General features: G+C 36.3%; 1 pseudogene; it reads left to right on the plus strand.

Moving 5' to 3' along the window:
* The first annotated feature begins 715 nt into the window (after window positions 1–715).
* On the plus strand, window positions 716–8,670 carry LOC113053731 (dnaJ homolog subfamily C member 28-like; annotated as a pseudogene).
* Window positions 8,671–10,321: the final 1,651 nt, after the last annotated feature.

Below are 10,321 nucleotides of genomic sequence, written 5' to 3' on the forward strand. Positions count from 1 at the left end.
CCGGATACTGCTTCATGACACAACTGAAGCAGCAGACACCTCACGTCCTTTGTGGGAATTGCATTTTGAATACGCAAACACACAAAGTCGAATGAAGCTGCACGTATACATTTCGGTCAATTGTTGGTAATAATCTTACCTTTGTGCTCAGCATTTTACCCATCCAAAGTGCACACACACAGCAGTGAACACACATGCCATAAAGACACACTGGGAACAGTGGACAGCCATTTATGCTGCACCGCCCAGGGAGCAGTTGGGGTTTAGGTGCCTTGCTCAAGGACACCTCAGTTGTGTTACTGACTACGTCACTATGTGGAAATATATGCGCAATGCCACCCAAATGTTCACGCAAAGAAAGAAGCCATGGTTTAAGCAGTTAAGTGTTGAAGCAGCCATGTCGGGGAGATGCTGTGTGTATATCTATGCAAAAGCAAAAGCGCTTTATTTGGTATTCTGAAAGTAGATGCATTTAGGAATCTTTAAGACACTGGTCTCAATCTCAATTCCTGGAGGGCCACAGGTCTGCACAGTTTAGCTCCAACCCTAATCAAACACACCTGATCCAGCTAATCAAACTGTTAAGGATTTCTAGAAACTTCCAAACAGGTGTTATTTGGAGCTGGTTGAAGCTAAACTCTGCAGAGCTGTGGCCCTCCAGGAATTGAGTTTGAGACCACTGCTTTAAGATTACTTACAACAGAACAGCGATGCATTTTATATACGACCGTTTCGTGAACCTTGGAGATAAGGTAATTCTGACTTCGCTATGACAATCTGGTGCTTCAGAATCAGCAACTATTAAGTATGTTTTATTACTTTAAGTACAGGTGTTTCTCAATAAATTTGAATGTTAGAATGAAAATTTATTTATTTCAGTATTTCAACTCAATTTGTGAGACTCCTGTATTAAATAAATTCAACGCACACAGACTGAAGTAGCTGAAGTATTTGGTGCTTTTAATTGTGATGATTTTGGCTCACATTTAATAAAAACCTACCAATCTCAACAAATTAGAATGCTTCGTAAAACAAATAAAAAAAATAAAACATTTAGTGAATTGTTGGCCTTCTGGAAATATATTAATTTACTGTACACGCACTTTAAACTTGGTAGGGGCTCCTTTTGCTTTAATTACTGCCTCAATTCAGCGTGTCATGGAGGTGTTCAGTTTGTGGCACTGCTGAGGTGGTATGGAAGCCCAGGTTTCTTTGACCGTGGCTTTCAGCTCATCTGCATTTTTTGGTCTCTTGTTTCTAATTTTGTCAATAGCCTACCCCATACATGTAGATTCTTTATAGGGTTCAGGTCTGGTGATTTTGCTGGCCAGTCAAGCACACCAACACCATGGTCATTTAACAAACTTTTGGTGCTCTTGGCAGTGTGTGCAGGAGCCAAATCCTGCTGGAAAATGAAATCTGCGTCTTCAAAAAACTGGTCAGCAGAAGGAAGCATGAAGTGGTCTTAAATTTCTTGGTAAATGGGTGCAGTGACTTTGGTTTTCAAAAAACACAATGGACCGACACCAGCAGATGGCATTGCACCCCAAATCATCACAGACTGCGGAAACTTAACACTTGACTTCAAGCAACTTGAGCTATGAGCTTCCCTACCCTTCCTCCAGACTCTAGGACCTTGGTTTCCAAATGAAATACAAAACTTGCTCTCATCTGAAAAGAGGACTTTGGAGTACTGGGCAACAGTCCAGTTCTTCTCCTCAGCCCAGGTAAGATTCCTCTTACGTTGTATGTGGTTAAGGATTGGCTTAACAAGAGGAATATGACTGTAGCCAAATTCTTTGACACGTCTGTATGACTTGACCCCAGCTTCAGTCCATTCCTTGTGAAGTTCACACAAATTTTTAAATCGATTTTACTTGACAATCCTCATAAGACTGCGGTTCCCTTAGTTGGTTGTCACACTTTTTCTTTTCCACTCAACTTTGTTAACATGCTTGGATACAGCACTCTGTGAACAGCTGGCTTCTTTGGAAATGAATGTTTGTGTCTTACCCTCCTTGTGAAGGGTGTCAATGATTGTCTTGTGGACAACAGTCAGATCAGCAGTCTTCCCGATTGTGGAGCCCAGTGAACCAAACTGAGAGACCATTTTGAAAGCTCCGGTAAACTTTTCAGGTGTTTTGAGTTAATAAGCTGATTGGCATGTCACAATATTTTAATTTGTTGACATAGTGAATTGGTGGGTTTTTGTTAAATGTGAGCCAAGATCACTTACAGAACTTTCAGAACTATTATGACATCTTACTAGGTGAATATAGCTTCTTTTTTTTTTCCTTTTTTTTTAACAAAACATATAATTAGCTGAAAATGAAAATAATAGTTCTTTATTACTGACTTGTGCTATTACATCGTCATGTTTATTATGGATATTTTTAACACGTGTTGCTGTAATCACAGTGCCCTCTGCTGGAATACAATATAATTAAGGGTTCCTGTAGTATGTTATTAGAGATCAGCATTTAAAGTACTCAAATGTCTTATTTGAGCAGACCATGATTGTCCAAAAAAAAGAAAAAAAGAAAGAATTGATCATTTGAGATATATATATATATATATATATAACAACTGACCTTGTAATTCTGGTGAACATTTCAGGATGAGACAGACATAAAGAAATTATTTCATACTTACTTTAGCCAACCACAGCCTATTTCCATGATCATCTCATCAATATGATGCAGTCAGTACAGAGCACAGCTAACATGGATCTATGCCATATAACCCACAAGTTTCTAATGAAAGAATTTTCCTGGGTTGTCCAAAAGTCCAAGAAATGTGAAATCATTGATCTTCTTTGCCACGTCATCAAGCTCATTAGTATTGCTATATTTCAGGAGGTTGTGGGACCGTACAAAGTAATGCCGGAGATAATGCTGGCTAACACACTTATGTAGCTTTTGCACCAGCTGTAATACGCATCCTCTGTCATGGAATCCCCTTTTATAGCTGCAAACAAGCTTTTACTGATTTACTGATTTTCTTTCAGATTATTCAATTATATATTAGTTTAGTTTAATTCAACATTGCAGTTAATGTGGCCAGTGTCACTAATTAACGTAAATATATAATTATTAAGTAATTTTGTATATTACGTAGAATATATTACATTAAAATACATAACATACTTCTCATTCATTTGACATAATTCTTCCGGGTTAGATTGAAATTATGTTTTTGATTTAGATTGTCGATGTGAATTTAAGCAATACTCTATATGAATCATTATATAGACACCGGCAAGTATTTTACCACTGTCTGCTCACACCCTTAATACTTTGTTTGTGGTTTTCATGCAAATTCAGTTACAGTTGCTAGTAGTGCTGTCAAAATTAGCGCGTTAACGCATTCGATTAATTTGAAATATTTAACGCGTTAAAATAAAATAACGCAATTAACGCGGTTGCAGTTTTTTTTATTTCCAGTTGTGGCCTATGTATGTTCATCGTGCAAAGAAATATGGATAAGACCAAGGAAGGACTTTTAGACGGAAAGTTTCAGTATAAAACTCTGCCGGATTACTCTTCAGTCTGCCACAAGAAACATTATGACTGTATGACTGTAACAGTGCGTAAATCAGACCTTTCTGTAACGCTAACGTTAATAAGCTTAAACGAAAATAAAGAAATAATTGTGTAGCGGAGTATTTTTTGTACACGGTGCCGCGAACTGTCAATCACTCCTGTACGCGTGCATCACTGTCCTCCTCAGCTGCAGCAACTTGCGCTCTCTCTCTTCATCAAAGATCATATTGTCTTTGTGCATAGGCTATAGATTAATTAGATAAATGAATATCTAAATTTGTGCCTTGCCGTCTACGGTATTTTTTTAGAACTTAGAAAAAAGATGCTGCAGCCAATGAACAGCCAGCGGGGGCTGCAGGACGACTCAACCTCCGCAGACAGTTTTTAATGTCTATCAGACAATAAATACTCAAGATTTTGCTTTAGTATAACTCACAACGAGTTTCACACACCTTCTCCGGCCACGTTGAGTTGTTGACACTTAACAGTGGGAAAAGCGACACATGCGCTATTCACTTGTATAACTTAAGGGTGAATGGGTAATGTAGTTTCTGCTCTGGGTGGGATGAATTAGGAAGCTTGCATTGTGAAGGGCGCTCTGAAAATCGGCGGTGCAGGTAAAAGATTAAAACCTCTATTAAAACAGATGTCCAAATGAGCGTACCGGTACGCTACATGCACGTTTTGGGCGCACGGAGAGGTGGCGGTACGCTCAAGAGCTATATTTGGAAGTGGCGGTACTGAGTGCATACCAGCCCACTTAAAGCACTGGCAATGACTATACTTTGGAATTTTTTTGCAGTCCACTTAGAATTCAACATGGAAATCATTTTTGTTTTTTATTGGCATTGATTGTTTTGAAATTCAAATGGTACTTACATGCCTGTGTTTTTATTTCTGTAATAAATATGGCTTTCAAGCCAACAGTTAATTTGGAGGATATTGATGGTTTATTGCAGGTATGTTGTTTACATGAGAAAATCTGTGTTACAAGTTAAACAAAAATTCAAATAAACAATCATATTTTGAATTTAAATAGTTTCTTTGTCTTGAGTTTACATTATTTACATTTTACATTAACATATCCAAAAAGTTTCAGTCTTTTAATTGCGATTAATCGCGATTAATTTTAAAAAATTGTGCGATTAATTAGTTAATTTTTTTAATCGATTGACAGCACTAGTTGCTAGTAATGGAAATCAATCAATCTGTTATCACATAAGAGTTGCATATCAGTAGAGTGAGATTAATGGAGATTTTTGAAAATTCATCAGACAACTTGAGGAAAAATTGATTCGAAAATAGATAAAAAAAAAATAAAAAAAAAAGATTTTGTTCTGTTTGAGTAAACAAGTGGACACTGTAAAAACGCTTAACTTGTTAGTCCGCAGGTCTTTATGGATGCCTTCAGATGCTCTTTGAAGATATTCACTACCTTGGATGGCACAATGTCACCCTGAATCTGTCACTGGTGGAGCTTCTCTGGCTCACGGACTGGTGAGAGTAGATGAGACCCGCTCTGTGTGTAGTACCGCCACTGACGTGTTCGCCTCTCTTTGTAGCCCATCAAGCCCTGTAGGGACACCAAGATCAGGAACAGAGTTGGTGTGAGCACCTTCAAAAATAAGCCAAAAATCTATTAGCATATACACAGAGCAATGAAAATCAGCTGCACAGTTTTACCAATAAAACATTTACTTCTACATGTTACAGTACAACAGTTAAAACAATGTTACCCTTACATTAAGAAAATATAATAAATTACATTTTAACAGTCAATATATTTAATGATTTAATGTACATGAAAATATACAGATTAATATTTTGTGTTAATATATTAAAATACTTTGATTCTTACTTGGGGAATTGTAGCTTTTATATATATTGACAAATATGAGACATTATATTTATGTAATTTAATATTAATCAAAGCACTTCATAATATATATATATATGTATATATAAACACACACACACACACACACACACACACACATATATATATATATATATATATATATATATATATATATATATATATATATATATATATATATATATATTATAAATCACACTCAAATTTATATTATGTTCCATGACTTGCTAGCAAGACATCCAACTATGCCAATAATGAAGATAAAAGTTTATGAATGTGTTCAGCTTTATTCAAACTCATATGTTGACTCATTAAAGGAAAATGAATTACATTAGTGTTTAAATAAAGCTATTAAAAGTACAAATGTATTACAGTTTTGTTTTTATTGCTATATATATATGTGTGTGTGTGTGTGTGTGTGTGTGTGTGTGTGTGTATAAATATATAGCCATACATGGTCAATGCATATATTGTAGTGTATTGAAAAATCTGTTCATTTCGTAAAGGATATAGCTGACAGTTTTGTTGCTTACTTGGATGGTCCTCTGGGCAAATGAGTTCACCAGTTGCTTACTCACATGGCAGATCACATTCATTGAGAAATTTAAATGTAAACACCGGTTTCATTTTAATCCAGTGGACTATACAAACATGCATTTGGATCCCACTTCTTTCTAAATTATACCTTTATGCCAGTCTGAATATATCCAATTAATATAAACTAATATCAGAAACAACATCAAATAGAGGCCATTTTAATGATATTATATATCATTATATCCAGCCTTGAGGTCTGAAATTGGGGATGCACATTGGAGTCCAAAAATGTAAGATCAATTTGAAACCTGGATTAAAAAATAAATAAACAAATACAAAAGCCTGGGAATAAGCAATTAATTCTGAAAATAACGGTTAAAAAAATAAATAAAAGCATACAAATAAATAAATAATTCTAGAGTTGGTTGGTTGGGTTCTAAAACAGTAAAATCTAGGAAAGGTCATGTGACCGCAAAATGGAAAAAGACTTGCAATCACTTTCAGGCCATCCATTAACACACATTAACCTTGTCCATGATGCAGAGAAAGAGAGCGTCTTTTGGGTCTGACTAATTAATTGCAATAAAATTTCATTAACATAATAAATATCACTTATGCAATTAGGTGGCGAAAACTCTCCTGAAAACACACACACACACACACACACACACACACACCGACCTGAATGGTTTGCTGAACTTGTCTTGTCTCACAGAACAGGCAGACTTTTACCTTACTGTGCAAAGAGAATAGCAGCAGCTATATATTGCACAGTGGATGTAACAGTGAATTTTCAAACTGAATCTTGGTGAAAGAAGCCAAAGCTATGAATGTTCCTGCATTGTGGCTGTTAAGATTTGTCGCCACCTAAAGGACAAATTCTACAACGCGCTTTGCACTGAAAACGGTGACCACATTTCCCCCAAATTTCCCCGCATTCTGTTCTCCCTTAATATGTAACAACAAACCCCAGTACACATATTCAAAACTGTGTTATTCGTAACACAAAGACATGCTTGCATAGCTCACTCTGCAGTGGAGAAATCCGAGCTAATTCAGTGAGGAATGCCCTTACTATATATTGTTCGTGTTGTATTTATTCCGCATTATCGAAAGTGTTCATGTTTTATATGCAGGCTAGTTTTGAACATTAGCTTTTATGCTACTACACACTTAACACACTGGAGTATTTTGTGGATAAATCATCATCAAACATGTCTAATATAACCATTTAGAGACATTACTGCCCACGAGATATTAACTGATAAATATTTGTAACATCTGACGTAGCAAGAAACGAATATGATCTAAGAAGTCAAAATGGAAATACAAATGAGCCCTTGGCAGTTTTTCCGCCAAAATAAAAGCGCAATGGTTTAACTTTTGAAACTGCAAAGACAAGACTGCAAATTTTACAGTTGTATTTTAATTTTACAATTTTACATCTTTCTTGAAAGTACTAGTAAAATTAGCACTTTAATACTTTACATGTAAAATATTTCACAAAAATAATTTTGAAAAGCTTAAATTTCTAAAGCTTAAAAAAATTCTAAATATCTATAGTATTTTGACACTTTCTGGTGTTTGGTTTGATAATTTATTTCTAAAGAAGTAAAGAGTTACTCAAATGTAATTGTAATTCAACTCAGTTTAGCTTTATTTTGTAATTTCCTTATGTATTTTTTTTTGCATATTTAGGCACAATGAGCCGCTGGATGTTGTTACGGTTGCACAACGGGGACCTCCACAGATATCTCTCTGCCTCTGTGCTGCTGTTCCTTCAGCCTGTGAGCTCTCAGTTCTCCGTGGAGATATTTGCTTGAGAGAGAGTTACTGTATACTGCAGCTGCCTGATGATGGAGCCAGCGACCCCGCAGAGGATAAGGAAGCTTACCTACGCATGGCCAAGATCTACCACCCAGATTCCGGTGCTCCCACGGCAGACACAACTCTGTTTTCTGGAGTATCGACCGAAGGAGATGGAGAAGGCAGCAGCAGATGAAGGAGCCATGGTGACCCTAGATGCATGTTTATGCAGCAAGCAGATCAAAATCACTCAGGCAGTGGAGAGGTTTGTTGAGGACCTCATTATATGGACCCCGTGATGCACAGCCTCAACAGAATCCTCATTGACAATGGTTACCAGCCTGAATGGATCAAGGCATGGAAAGAGATCAGGGAAACCATTGCCAGAATGAGGGAGAGGTTACAGGAGGTCAGGGCAAGGCTGGGATATCCCATGAGACACCCAGAAACCCTTCAGTGATAGGAGCACTGTGCTGCGTTTGCAGATGAACTGGGGAAACTCAACAAGAAAGTGGACAATTTAAGAGGACAACCTGATTATGCCTCTCATTAGCAGCCAAATGGTGTTTTACAGCCTGAAGAGGGAGCTGGAAATAATACTGAAAACTGATCAGCTGCTCAGGCAGGAGAAGGAAAGAGAAAAAGAAAGGAAGGAAAGGAGCAGATAGAGACAACATCTCTGCACACCAGACAAGGACTCATCACATGGATTCAGAATCTACTTAATTAAGGCTGCATTAAAATGTGGAGTTGGATTTCACATGTTGGACTATTATCAGTGTGATTAAGATTATTTTGCCCATTCCTTGTTTGTTTTATAACTGTAATATAGTATGAAACAAGTATTGTCTTGTTTTATTAAAAACTAGCAGAAAATGAATGGCAATAAATATCTATCCATCCATCCATCCATCCATCCACATATTATTAAATATATTATTTAAATAAAATTGTTATTAAATACATTTTCTAATTACAGAATAAATGATTATAAATATTACATAATTTAAATGTTTCATTTATATATTTATTTTGTTTACAATGTAATTGATTGCCGTGATGTCATTACTCCAGTATTTATTTTATTTTGGGTGATCTTTAATATTACTATGAACAAATCAGTTAAATAATTTGGCATATAAATATTAATGTAATATAGTAATCATGTATAGTAATAAGGAGGCTCGGCGTTTTTGATACTGTATAAATTGTCTAAAGTCTAGAGGTCTAAAATCTCTGATTAAAAAGGAATACAAATTAATTTAATTAAGAAAGAAAAGAAAAAGAAAATAAAATGTGACACTGGTGAGTGTGTGTGCACAGTCTCCAGAGCGCAGAGTAATTATTGTTTCTGTGGAGCTGGCAGGAAAACTTGCCTCATTGTCATTCATGATCAAGCATGTGAGGTATTCTTGGAAAACCTTCTTAAACATTCCATGACCTCATAAATGCCAATTGAACATGATAATTTCATGACAACAGATGGCAACAGATAAAACACTGATCCAACAAAATCCCACAACTGCTGAAGGTTTGTGTTTGTTGAGACATTGTGAACTAGCCTTATAAGACTGCAGCTGAGATGAACCTGTGGCATTTATAAAACAAAACCGACTGCAGAATTCAACTGTTTGATTTATTTTTAATATATAGAATTCAATTTAATAAAGCAGGAAATCAAACAAAGAAATGACAGAAGTTACTGAGAGTTATCTAAGCCTGCTCCTGCTCTCTTCCACTGTAGACCGGAATGTGTCCGAGAGCAGCTGGGTTGCTGATGACCACAGGAGATGCTATACTCGGCCAGTCTTTAGCTATATACTGATGATATGGATCCTGCGAGTTCTCCACCTTCTTTGAGCGAATATAGCTGAACATAATGCCAAAGGTAAAGAAACTAAAGAGTCCCACCATCAGACAGATGTAGATCATGCCGTGACCTTCATCTTGGACCGGAGCTCCACTCAGATGGAAATGTGGATGATGTGGCGGCGCGTACGGAGCTGCTCCCACCAGCCATGTCTCATTAATGTAGTGCTGCAACCAGGATACCAGCAGAGCATGTACATCTGTGAAGTTCTGTTCTAGCATCTTCCACTGTTGATATAGAGAGTGAACTCAGTGTTGTGCATAAAAAAAAAAATTAAAAAAAATAACTTTGTTAATTTATTCGAAAGAACACTATATAGCCAGATATATACAACCAATCAAATGTTTGAAGACTCTTGACTGATTTTTGTTCTCATATATGAGACTTGATGTTGTCAAGTTTAACATCAAGGGTAAAGCAAAGCTGCCAACAGGTGTCGAGTATACAATATAAATATACAAACTGATATTTAAGCAAATTAAAGACATAAATATTATAAAATCAATGTAACAGACATACCTTTTAGTTTTTGGTGCTAATAGGAAGTTTAATGCAGAAGAAGCAAAAATAAATTTGTAGAGGATCTTTCCCGCTAGTCCCCTTGTTGCTCTGCTAGTAAAAAAAATCACTAAAGGAAGACAGGACAGTATCTGAGATCATGGTTCCACCCCATTATGAACACAGAGACTT

This window comes from Carassius auratus, chromosome 34 (assembly GCF_003368295.1).
Source record: "Carassius auratus strain Wakin chromosome 34, ASM336829v1, whole genome shotgun sequence".
In the NCBI taxonomy this organism is placed as follows: Eukaryota; Metazoa; Chordata; class Actinopteri; order Cypriniformes; family Cyprinidae; genus Carassius; species Carassius auratus.